This window comes from Delphinapterus leucas, chromosome 1 (assembly GCF_059928025.1).
Source record: "Delphinapterus leucas isolate spDelLeu-1000000601 "Yukka" chromosome 1, BTC_Dleu_Yukka2, whole genome shotgun sequence".
Taxonomy (NCBI): domain Eukaryota; kingdom Metazoa; phylum Chordata; class Mammalia; order Artiodactyla; family Monodontidae; genus Delphinapterus; species Delphinapterus leucas.
The window spans coordinates 44265336-44279116 of NC_143129.1; positions in this window are offsets into that span (position 1 = coordinate 44265336).

Sequence of the window (13781 nt, forward strand, 5' to 3'; positions counted from 1 at the left end):
GGTTCCTATCCACAGTTCAGTCCTATCCATCTCTGTGAAGGTGTATTAATTTGCTAGGGCTGCTGTAACAAACTACCACAAACTGGGGGACTTAAACAACAGGAGTGTACTGTCTCACAGTTCTGGAGGCTATATGTTCAAAATCATGGTGTCGGTAGGGTTGATCCCTTCTGGGAGCCATGAGGGAGAGTCTGTTCCATGCCTTTCTCCTAGTTTCTGCTGGTTTGCCAGCAATCTTTAGTGTTCCTTGTCTTATAAAGGCATCCTCTCAACTTCATCTTCACTTTCTGTGTGCATATCTGTATCCAAATTTCCCCTTTTTATAAAGGCACCAGTCATATTGGATTAGTGCCCATCCTAATGACTTCATCTTGACTAGTTACATTGGCAATGACTCTGTTTCTGAATAACATCACATTCTGAGTTACTGGGGGATTAGGACTTCAACACATGAATTTGAGGGAAATGCAATTCAACCTATAACAGGAGGGTATACCCTCTCACAACCACCAACCCTTCTGACAGGCCAGATGCAGATGCCAATGTCCAGGATATAAAGAGAAAAAGAAATAATTCATTAATTAGATTCTAGAGTTAATTTCCTCAGCTTTCTAGCCTATCAGTGTAGATTGAAAATCTCAATGAGTAATAACCCTATCTCTTCCACCCCACCCCTTGAATTCACATCAAACCTAGAGCCTTCTGCAAAGTTGCCCCAAGTATTATTGTAAATCCTCAGGGGCTGGTTCATGTCTTCCCTTGAGCAAGTCTCTCTGCTGCTACTCTGAGATCCCTCGGGATTCTCTACCTGCCACTCTGGTCTCACCTGCTTTTCTCTGGAGCCGTGCAGTTCTTCCCCGATGACCGTCACTGATCCATCATGTGCTACCACCTATGTCCTGACCTTCTCACTACCTATACTGTTGCATGTGGCCAGTTTGAGAATGAAGTAGAGTCAGGTGGAAATGGCTCTTTCCCCTTCGTGGAACACTGTTAAGAGGCTATTCGTGCCCTCATGCTTTACAGGGTTTCCTGAAGCAACACTTTCTTGTTTTAGTTAGAATCACTTTTTCTTCTGGAGAGGACATATTAGCACTGAGCCAAAGGTGATTTCAAGTAACTGCCACCAGGCTATACCCCTCCCATCGGACAAGTAGTGTCTTCCCCAGGAACAGGCTCATCTTGCCTCAGAATGATTTCTCCCACAATGTTCATTGGCTCCCCTGCACACTGGCTTCTATAGGACACTCCTGGTTTCCTAAGACTTGGCCTCTTGTATCTAAACCCCATCAGCAGACGTATATTGAGGTTCTTTTCCAGAGTCTACTCAACATCCATGCAAATAGACTTCTGGCAGGTCCACCTCCTCAGTTTCCTAGATGAACCCAGAAGAGTCATTCTCCCACTCAGCATTTCTTAAGAATCTACTAAGTTCTAATCATGAACTAAGTAAGAATTAAGGCTACAAAGATGGATATGACACGGTCGCTGTTCTCAAAGGATTTGCAGTCCAGCTGGGGAGACAGTCATTAAGAAAATATTTTCAGCACAAAATCATGTACTGAGTAATAAAGGCACATAAATAGAGGGATAGGGTGTCACAGGACTTTTTTTTTGCCCAATCCAAAGAAGGCTTCTCAAGCAGTTGAAGTCTGAGATGGCTTTTAAAGGTGAAGAAATACAGGATGGGTATCCTAAGCAAAAGGAGAGCACCAGCACAAAAAAGACCGTGAAGCATGAAACAATGAGGTGTATGCAGGGAGTTTAGACAGATCTGTACTGTGCCATATAGCTTGGATTTGATCCTGCAAGCAATGGGGAGCCCTGGGCAGATTTTAAATGAGTGATATGTTCAGATTTGCATTACAGATCAATCATTTTAGCCAGGCTAGCGAAGAATGGGGATGGGAGAGAGACAAAGCTAGAGGAAATAAGACCAATTTAGAGCTCTTATTATAATCCAGGCAAGAGATGATGAAGTCAAACCATGAAGGAATGAAGAAGAAGGGGCAAATTCAAGAAATATTTAGGAAATTAAATCAGCAAGACTAGGAGATTTACTGGATGTGGAAGGGTGAGGGAGGTTGAGGGGTCATGAGGGACTCAGGCTTCCAGGTTGGATGACTGAGAGGATAACACAGGATACAGGTGGAGGATCCAGTATGGGGAGAACATGTCATGTTCAGTTTTCTGGCTCCACCTCCCCCCTGACCCTTCCTACTCCCGACTTCACATTAGACATGCTGAACTTGAGGGGACTGTAGGATCCCTGGAGGAGGTCTTCATTCCTGTCCTCAAAGAATTCACATTCTAATAAAGAAAATAGACATGCATGATCTACATATGGCTAGACTCGACTACCTACAATTCCACAGACCTTTATCTACAATTCTAAAATCCAAAAAGCCCAGAAAATCCAAAAGAAAAAAAAATTTTAATAAACTTGAAGTAAGTTCATTTGACAACAAAACTAAACAGAGCTCACCTTTGACCCATCAACTGTGGCCAAGGGTAGGTTCTACATGGACATGATGGCTCCCATTGGAGCCATGTGACAAGAAAATGAACATTTCCCAGCAGAAAAGGGGTGGAAGGATGTACTCAGAAAGGGGAAAGAGGGCTGTGTAGACCCCACAGGAGTTATCTACTATGCTTTTAAGGACCCAAAGTCAAGATTACTTACTTACAAATACTTACTTACAAGATTACTTACAACAATTGCAAGATTATTCCTCCATCCTAGAGTTAAAAAAAAAAACAAAAAACTGAGCCTCAGATTTATCTGAAGCCACCCACAAGGACTCAAATCTAGAATGAAAACCTCTTCTATGAGATGAGAATTTGCAAAGGGCTGCTAGGACCTGAACTGTCATTATTCTAAGACCTAAGGTTACCTGACTTTTCCACTTCACTTTCTGGTTGTTTTTGTGATGATTAAACACCCCCCATAGACATGTTTATCATACCTGAGCTGTAACACACCCTTCTCCAATCCATGGGTTAGAAAAAGGATCTCTCCCAGGAGGCTTTTCTGGAGCGAGAAACCATGTGATGCTCCCCAAGGGAAGAGAAAAGCCACAGAACTGTTCTTGAATTTTAAAGCTAGAAGTAGGCTCTGTGGAAAACATGGACAGGTAGTACGTTCATGGATGGTGCATCTGCAAGTTTCTTTTCCACATTTTGCACAGAGCATGTCTAATATCTAATGGTGGCATGAGGCTGATTCGCTGGAGATCCCATCAGGTGTGCTACTGCTGCCTGCACTGCCCTTTGTGGAGAAGAGAGGACAAAGCAATGGTCCAGGTCTCTAGCTTGTTGACTTGTTGATACATGGCATCATCAGTCCTCCAACTTCAATAGAGACCCCTTCAACCCTGTGCCTGTGCCCCGAGCTGCAGACTCAGCCCCATTCCAGCATGGACATCAGGACTGCCTTCCATTAAGGAGCCTAGAAGACCCTTTTGTTCAATGCTCCTGAGACTTGGCCAGCATCCAGCCTTTCTCAGGGTGAATATACAACTCTGTGACTCAGTCCCCACCTTATTCCTGCAATGAATTCTCCTCCCTGAATCCCATTTCCAACCTGGATTCCTCTGCTAGGATCCCTGCATTAAAACTCCACCCAGTCCCCAATTCCTCTGGGACAAGGACACTTCCTAGCCTTTGTTTCTACCCTAACCTTGAGTTTGGGGTTTCACCCTGACATCCCTCCCACCAAATCTCACCCCCCATGCTACCCACCAGCCTGCCTCCCTGAATTCTAATTTATATTTGTTGAATTAATAAATGACTAGCTGCTCTATGCAAGACACTTAAAGACCAAGTATCTACTCTAAGAGCTCAGTATTTCGCAAAACACATTAATTTAATAATTTAAAATTTTGAAAATGATGGCAAAATGAATAAGATATTGCCAGACACTGTGGAGAGAGTGAATCACCTTGTCATGGAGGATTTCGTAGAGGGGTAAGATGTGAGCTATTTTTAAAGCACAGCGAGTAATCTCATCAGAAAAGGAGAGGACACTCCGGGCAGGGGAGGCGGCCCACGCGAAGGCATGTGGCAGGACAGTCTCAGAATACTGCCTTCTCCCGGACCCCCCCACTGCGGTTTCCTGCACGGTTGTTGCGATGACCCCATTACTTCTTGCGGGATATGATGTACCAGCTATTACCCATCAGCCCCCTCTCCGGATACTGAGCTCCGTCTGGCCCTTAATCCTTCCATTCTCAGCCAGTTACAGGCTCCCATAGAGTCAACCTTAGCTTACAGAGAAATGTCCAGAATGACTGACCTGATACTTCCAAAGCTTCCTAAGTTTGGAAAAGGAACAGGGTCTGCCTTAGGGGCTGCTCTTTCCTTCTGTCCCTGGTATCTGCTATGCCCTCATCCAGGAGGAGAATAGAAGAAATACCTCCTCCCCCTCGCTCTCCCTTAAACACACCATCTTGCAGGTCTGAGCTCCAAACATGACCCTTTCAGTAGTCTCATCTAGGACCTCTGCACCCCAAGGTCAGTCAATAATTTTCTAGTGCTACCGAGCACACTGGCCTTGCCACCACTGCAAGAAGATAATCTCTGGTTCTCTTGGTAATCTTTTAGCTTGGTTGCTTTCCCCAGGGTTCTGAAAAGCCTCGACAGACCATTTTCTCTCTGCTTCCTCCCACCTGTTGGGGGGAGGTAGCAATGCTGAAAGTTGAGATCAAAACAATGCATAACCTGAAGTGTCAATGCCAGCTTGCTTCCCATCCCGGTGCTACAGACTCGCCTCCAATACAAGGTACAGGAACTAGCCTTGGACGTGGAGTGTATTGTGTCTGTTCCCAATGCAGGCCATTGTTCTCAGCCCACAGACCTGGCCCTGGAGGCCTCGTGCCTGCCTTCTCTCCCTCCACAGGGTTCTTTCAATGCATCTCCCAAGGTCAAATTTGGACCGCAGCACTGCGAACTGTCAGACAGGAGATCTGGTAACTAAATCAAGCAGTTGCTTTCTTTCTCAGGAGTAAATGATTTCTACTGATTTCTACTTGTCATCAGTTCTATTATTTAAATGTTCTATCTCAGGGACAATTGGAGATGAGACCATTTTGGTGGTGATGCTGCCAGCAGCCTCAGGAGCCCTCCTCGCCCTGAAACCTTGGATGGGGGGGAGGGGTTCACCTACCCTCAGCAGGGGTGGAGGGAGGGCCACTGGAAGGAGGGGTGGTGGGAGGGTCACTGTGGCTACTTTCCCCAGGGGCACCAGGGGTCGATATGCCCCCAGAATACTGTCTAGCTCTTAGCTCCTAACATTTCAGTTGTTCAAGAGTCCTGGTTGTCACTCTCCCTAACCCATGATTAAGGAAAGGTTGGGTCTTTTCACTGCCCTCCCCGTACTTGTGACTAAGTCCATAACCAGGGCTTGCGCTGGACTTGCCTGGGTACTAGAGTGCTCTGGAGCTCCGCACTGTTCCTCTTCCTGGAAAGGACAGTTATCCCAAGAGATGAGAGGACCTGTCACTGCTACACCTTAGGATCTTAAGCTGAGACCTCACTGTACATGGAAATCCTCTATCCCAGACATCACTTGCAGGCGTGCACACACGTACCCACACTCCCTATCCATGTGGACACTGCCCCTTCCCCGGCCCCATCTGCTGCCTCCACCCCTCCATCCAGCCCTCTGGAGCTGCCTTACTCTCTGTATCGTTCCCTGCCGTGTCTCAAACTGAGTCACATCCCCAAAGGGTACACTTCCTGAGTGCAGATCGTTTCCCAAGCACTTCACATACATTATCTCATTTAATTCTTAGGACCCTCTTGTTGAGGAAGGTGCTCCCTTAGGCCCATTTTACGTGTGAGGAACAGACTCAGAAATGTTAAGAATCTTGCCTAGGATCACACCGCTAGTAATAGAACACCCAAATTCAATCCTAAGTCTGCTCTCCTGTCTGATTCCTAACCTCTTCACTGTGACTCTCAAAGAGATGTATACATATTACAGAATTTCAGCATCTATCAGGAGAGGCACTTCTGAAGGTCAACTATGCATTCAGTAGACAAATTCTTCAATAAGTGGATCCTTCCAGAATGCCTTTCTGCGCTGGGCACCATGGGGACAGAGATAATTAGCAGGCTGCCTCTGTGGTCCTGTTGGGTCCTTTCAGTGTTGGGGGGCGAGGGGGCAGCGTGGGAGCCTCAGTTATCATCCCTGGAAAGTTTCCAGAAGGTTGACATCCTGCGGATGACTGGTGTGAGATCTTCTCCTCCTGAGACAGATGAGACAGCGGGAGCGGGGAGGAGGGTCACCTCCATGCCTGGCACACTTCCCACCCACCATAGTAGACCCCTGACAAATATTTGTTAGTTCTTAGAATAATATAAAAAAGAGTAGCACTCACCACCTCTAGCACGAATATGGAGAATTTCGAGGAGAGGCTTTTTTGAGGAAGGGTTGGTTGGTCAGAAACGGTCCTGCCAGAAAGAAGGTCTGTTCTCCCCATCAGCCAGAGGGGTGGACGCAGGCACCAGGTCTGGGCAGAAGGCTGTCACTAGAGGGCAGTGGCAGCTCCCTCTTGGGACTGAGGAAGTCCTTGCTAGCCTATCTTCTCTCTGGAGAAGCTAAGAACAGCCTTGAGCCTTGTAACTCTGCCCGAGGCGGGGGCAGGACCGGGCGCCAGACACATGATTTCAACCGGGAATAAATGCAACAATTCCGTTCATGTTTCATACACAACCTTTCATGTCATTTGACCCCAATAGACTTGTGGGGTACACTGACATTGTTAGCCCAATTTGACAGAGCAGAACAGGAAGATCCTTGAGATTTCGACTCATCCCAGTTTGTTTAGATAGAAAAAATGTTATGGGGACAAATGCTAGGTCACCTAAACCCCTGTCTGGGGAGAATATGTTTGTAAACATGGTAATGTGGGCTAAATTCTTTAGTGAAACTCTCACCATCATAATTTTTCCTTTATAGGCCAGTCTCTTTATTTGTTCATTCCCTGGAGGGTTAGGAAGAAACAGAAAAAGGAGATTAAAAGCAAATTGGACAATCAGGTACTTTGTAAGTAGCCTTAACAAAAGTTTGGATGAGGCAAGTGATACTCGTGAGCTCCCACCCAACACCTTTGCCCCCCACCACTGTCTTTCAAGGTCACACTTGTGACCTTGGAGAGTCATGACTGATTCCGCCAGCTATGGATACAGAAACATATGCAGGTAACGATGGACACGGAGGAGGAAGGTACAGCAATCTCTGTCGATGACCAGAAGCATGTACCCACATAGAAACTGACTACGTCATCAGCCAAAAATCCAAAGCCCAGGGTGATAGTCTTATTCTGCCCCCCATTTCTTCCTGGAACATGGCATATACCAAGACGGGGCTCATTTGGGAATGTGACTCAAGGCAACAAAGGTGACAGATTCTTCTAGCCATAGACACACAGCAAACACTAGAGGAGGGGATCAGGTGAAAATCTACTCACCTCGCCGGGCATCCAAACTGCAGGATCCAGTGCCACCCCCGGTCCCACCCAGAGTAGAGCTAGATATAGCTGAATGCTTGCTGAACCTTGGCAGAGGCTGAGTAGGATAGGAAGATGTGCAGGAAGCACAGAGGATGAATCATGGGAAAGAAGAGAAGAGAGAGAAAGTTCGGGTGTCATGGGCTGCTACCTTCCTCCCTAGGTGGAGGGGCCATGGGGAAGCAGCCAGAGACGCTGACTGAATGGCCCACCCAACACCCAACTCTGCAGACTCTAAAGATGTTGGAAGATGCAGTGCAAACCAGAAGTGAACTCTTTTAAATATTCTTCTGGATTCTGTGGGAGAGAGGGGTAGCCCATGGTAGCCTGTTACTAATGGACTGAATTCCTGCTCCTACCGTTAACGGTGTCAAACTCAGGACACACCAGAAAACTCTCCTTTTAGGTTTTATTCAGCATCTTGATTTTGCAAACCTTTGTGGAACATGCTCTCTGCCAGGCAATATGGTGGTTATAGAGGTAATTGAGACATGCTTTGTACCCTTAGAGAACGTGTCACTTCTGGGCAACCTTGACATGCATCAGACCAATTTCCATCTCAGTGGAGCAGGGTGGACGCCATTGTAGAGACGGGCTTTGGGTGAACAGAGAGGGTGGTCCATTTTGCTTGTGGACCCAGAGAAGGGTGCTTAGGAGAGGAGACGTTTTACAGGTTCACTTCAAATAAAAAGATGAGCACATCACAGGCTGCAGGAACAATGCAGATCATGCCTATTCCTGGAAGCACTAGAAATCTGGTGCCTTCTTTTTAAAACAAATACTAAAGTAACAAGTATTACATTGTGCCAGCCTGTCTCTGCTATCCTGTCATTTCCTTTCTCTGCCCCCATCCTCACTCCCTGTGCCCATTCCATTCTCTATTAACCAACTTCAGTGGGAAATGTGTTATGACATCAATGGGATTTGTTCCTTGGTGGCCCCTCCCCCTCTCATTATCTTTCCCATCATACTTTGAAGGCCTTGCGTGGTTTTCTTCTTTTCCTGCTTCACCAGCAGCAATTGGGGCTCCTCTCTCTGCAGCTCCCACTGCCCAGCCACAATGCACTTCTCTGTCTTTCCAATAGGTATGGCTCCTTTCTACCCCAGGGCCTTTACACTTGCTGTTCTTTGGTGTCTCCAACTGTTCTTGTAGCTAATTCTCCTTTCTTCTGATTCCAGTTTGAACGTCACTGCCTTGGGGCTAGTAAGATCCCTCTATCACATACTTTCTTAAAGCCCTAAACTATTCATAGTATTTATCACAACTGTAATGATCTGTATCTGTTTAAAATCTGACAATACTGCTAGAGCATCAAGGCCTATCAGGACAGAGACTGTGCCTATTGCGTTTACTACTGTATGCTCAGAGCCCAGCTTACTGCCCAGGACAGAGTAGGTGCTCACAAATATTTGTTGCATGAATGAACTAATGGATATTGTTTTCCCTTCCCTTTTCCACCCTGGCACCTCATTATGTCTTGTCATTTCCTATCCAGAAATCTCAATCTGAGATCTAATTAAATGTAAAAGACAGGGCTTCCAGGCTTCCCTGGTGGCGCAGTGGTTGAGAGTCCGCCTACCGATGCAGGGGACGCGGGTTCGTGCCCCGGTCCAGTAAGATCCCACATGCCGCGGAGCGGCTGAGCCTGTGCGTCCGGAGCCTGTGCTCTGCAACGGGAGAGGCTGCAACAGTGAGAGGCCCGAGTACCGCCAAAAAAAAAAAAAAGTAAAAGCATAGACCAAGGGGAGGCAAGAATGTGCTCTTTGACAGACAAAGGATTGCTCTGTCCTCATGAGCGCACCTCCCTTTTCTCTCCTTACCCCAACCACAGGAAGACCCCCTTATTTTGTTTATTTGGGGGATAAGTGTGACCACACGGGAGCAGCAGAGGTGAGGACCTGGTGAGTACACTTAGCCACTTCTCCTTTTGCCAGCATCACCTGTGAACTAAATAATAGCTTGATAAGCTCAGACCCACACCAATCATTTTGGGGTGAAAGGAGGAAGCTGATGGACAATGGCACCCCCTTCAGGCTGCTCCCTTCTTCTCTCTACCCCTGCTCCCTCTTGGTTCCAGCCAGCCCTCACCCCCTCAGGTCTCAGTGACTGCAAGGCTCGTCTGCTGATTTTCCAGTCTCCGATTTTCCCAGCGTCAGGCACATCACCACTGGGTTCCCATCAACATCCTTGCTTAAGAACTTGCAATGACACTCTACTGCCTTTGCGGGTAAGTCCAAAGCCCTCGCTGCTTCAATACTAGACACTCTAATCTCTCACTGCATTGCAGGTCGTTGTATCCAGCACACATCTTGTATGTTCCAAGCTCTGTGTTTTTCCTAATCCCATCCCACCCACCACACCTCCCAAATCTGGTCCTAGTCATCCTTAAGGCTCAGGCTGACTCCCATGAAACTTTTCCATGAAACCTTTCCTGACATCTCCAGCCCACAGCCGGCTCCGCGTGACCTCATCTCTGGTGACAACATGAGTTAATAGCATCCTATTTAGCTATTAATTGATCTCCGATTCTTCTCTGTGTTTTAGTTTATGTGTAATAAATATTTGGTTGAATTGTTGATTGGAGAAAACATAACGAAACGGCCATTACAAGAATCTGAACTAAGCCAAAATGCAAGCACAGGGGTGTATGTGCGCATACATGTATGTGCACGAGTGTGTATGTGTTATCAAGCCAAAAGCTCTCTTCCACCTCCTTGGGAAACATTTTCTAGTCACCTGTATCAATACCGGAGCAGTGGATGTGCCCCACTCCGGCCTCTGATGTCTGGCATGTGACCCAGTCAGTACCTGCGAAAACATCCACCTTCTGAATTCAGCATAAAGAGGCAACACTTTCTCCCATGTCACCCAACATCTGCTGAACCTACTTCTGTGTCCACAGCCGAGAATTCATTCCCGGCACTGTGGCTCGCCAAGACCAGCAGTGTGCCGGTGGATGGGAGGGAAGGGGGAGGAGGGAAGAGGATGCTGGTGGGTTGGAGCTCACAGACAGTTCCTTGCCCAATTCAAACTTGTAACAGAATACAAAGTACTCTGCATCACAAAGTAACACATTCTGAGTTACAGAGTACAGAACTGATTTATTCCTTGCACTTGGACAAAAAAGTTCTCTGAGTGTTGAGTCTGAGCCTGGCTTCTATCCTCAACCCCTAGTACATAGTCAGTGCTTGATAAATAGTTAAGGAATGAGTGTACATACACATGTGTTGGGGGCGACTTCAGAGAAGTGGAATTCAACTCCCTATGGAGATAAACTCTCTGACTGACGTCCATGAGCCTTACTTGACCTTTTCAGGCTGTGATAAACTCCCCAGTTCCTGCATCTAAACAGGAAGAGAACAGCTGCTCGTCAGGTCAGGGATGCTATACCTAGAGAATCTAAGCAATAAACAAGATGTTAGACCCATAACAATAATATGTTATTATTCTTGTTACCAATACTAATGAGTTATCATTTATTGAGTACTTACTATGTATACGAGCCATGAGCAAATCATTTCTTATTTATTGGATTCTAAGAGTCCCTTCCACTTCTGGTGGAACCTATCTGGTTCATCACTAAATATTGGCTGAGTGCCTACCTTGTGCTGGACAGAGGAGGAAGATTAGGGAAAGGGAGACAAGAGGGCAGAAATAGAGGCAAAAATCACTGCCTTATGCACTCTCAATTCAAAAAGGGAGACAGCAGTGGAAACACAAACTAGAATTCAAGGCAGAAAAAGATTAAGAACTAAGGAGAGTTGTAGACAGAGAGTTTTGAGAACAGCACAGAGGAAGGAGTGATTATTTCTAACAGAGTGAAGAAATCATGGAAGGCTTCATGGATGAGATGGTATTTGATGTGAACTTTTAAAATCTATAGCATTTCCATAGGCAGAGAATGAGGAAAGGGCATTCTACACTGATAGATCAGCCTAAGCAAAGGTCAAGAGCTTTGGAAATAAGTGGCATGTTGGCAATCAGTGTCTCCTGTGATATGGCTGGAATATCAGCTGGGTGGATGGAGGGACTCAGGGGAGGGAGGATACTTTTGTACCAGATACTGTAATGCCTTCAATGAGGGGATGAAGTGTTTGGATTTTATTCTGTAGGGAATGGATATTTTTGAGGTGGAGGCAATTTTCTTATTGTGATGATTCTAGCAAAAATGAAAGTTGGAGAGAGAATAATAGTAACTCACATTTACTGACTACCTACCAAGTGCCAGTCATTGTTCTAGGCAATTTGCCTTCCGTCTCGCTCTACCCCACTAGTATGTGAAATAAATTCAGTGATTATCCCATTGGGCAGATTGAGAAAACTGAGGCACAAACAGGTTAAGCCACTTATCCAAGGCCACACATCCAGTTAAAAGACAGCCCAGGAATCCAGCCTAGAAGTCTTCTCCAAAGCCTCAGTTAACTATCCCAGGGGACTACCTCACCCAGGAACCAATTAGAGTCTAGTCTAGTCTATTACAATAGTACCCAAGAGAAGAGAAGAGGGGCCTGAATTAACATTGTAGAGATGAAAATATAAAAACAGCAGCATTTACTTACTGTCTTTTGTGTAAGAAAGGGGGCCAGGGAATATATATATTATTTTGTTTGTTTCTGCATGAAATACTGGAGAGATACACAAGAAAGTAATAAAAGTGGCCACCTGTAGAGGGCAGGGTAGGGGGAAGGGGTGGGTGGGGAGTGGATGGAATGAGACACCTCTATGTATGGCTTTCAATAGAGTTCTGATTTCTGACCCACATGAATGTGTTGTTTATTCAAAAAAACACAAATGATAAAAAATGGAAAGGCAGGGGCTTCCCTGGTGGCGCAGTTCTTGAGAATCTGCCTGCCAATGCAGGGGACGTGGGTTCGAGCCCTGGTCTGGGAAGATCCCACATGCCTAGGAGCAACTAGGCCCGTGAGCCACAACTACTTGAGCCTGCGCGTCCAGAGTCTGTGCTCCGCAACAAGAGAGGCTGTGACAGTGAGAGGCCCGCGCACCGCGATGAAGAGTGGCCCCAGCTTGCCACAGCTAGAGAAAGCCCTCGCACAGAAAAGAAGACCCAACACAGCCAAAAATAAATAAATAAATAAAATTTTTTTTTAAAAATGGAAAGGCAAATTTAAAAGCTAAGAGCTTCCAGAAGGAGGGGAATGGTCTCCTGGGGTCCAATGGGTTAGAATTGAGAAGAGGATGGTAGATTTGGGGATCAGAATGCTTTGCTTCTAGAAACAGGTGAGAGGGGTGAAACCATGCAGCATTGGGCCCCCCGAGGGATATCCAAGTGCTTCTCCCATTTTATAAGACACTGAGGGTTCCGTAGTCTCTGCTTTCAGCCAGTATAGATATCCTATTGCTCAGGAAGGTATTTTAAACAACATACACCAGCAACTGAGTGGTTAAGAGGGAAACGGAGGCAGGCAGTCTCTGATTTTCTATTATCACCCCATTCAGGCCAATGGAAACCTTCAATTTGATGTTTTGTTTTTGCCTTTTATGTTTTCCCTCTCTCCGTCGCACACCTCCATGCAAATACAATCACATACACACACACACACACACACACACACACAGCATAAAAGGGCCCCTTTGCAAAAGGATTTTTCTGGATCTGCTCAGAGGGAAGGAAAGGCAGAGGAAAGGAAGGAGAGATGCAAGCCGCCCTAGCTACTTTTCCTCCCCTTTAAGGCTGCCTGGTTACAGTCCTAGGAAAGAAAACCCCTGCATTCCTCCCCTTTAATTCGGTTTATTGTTGAAGCGCTGGAGCAGCTAATCCTCACAGACCTGTAGGAGCTGGAGTGGGAGGGCCACGGGCACCGTTCTCTCGGATTCCCTGGGTAAGATGAACCTGCTTCTTTATTTGGTTTGAGGAGGTTTCTTTGTTTAGCGGGAGGCTCGTGGCACCAAGAGAGTGGGTTTGAAGAGCCACTCTTGCAAGCAACTTGGGTGTTTATTTCAGCCCCAGTTCCTGTCTTGCCTGACTCTCGAGGTATCAAGGGGAAGTTGTAGCTGCCTTGGAAGATAAGTCTGAATGGGTGTCCGGGTAGGACCTCTGCGGAGATTATCTGGCCATCACTTCAGGGTTGGCTTGAGTGGGAACCTTTCGCACTCCTGGGCAAAGAAAAGGGAGCAAAATATCTGTATGTGACCCTCATGCCATGCCTGCTTGCGTTTAGGGACAGCCCTCTGGGCTCTGTCCCTGGGAGGGGCTGTCCATCTGCAGGGTGTCAGGACCTCCAGCGCCCTTGCACCCCTTCCTCCTGCTC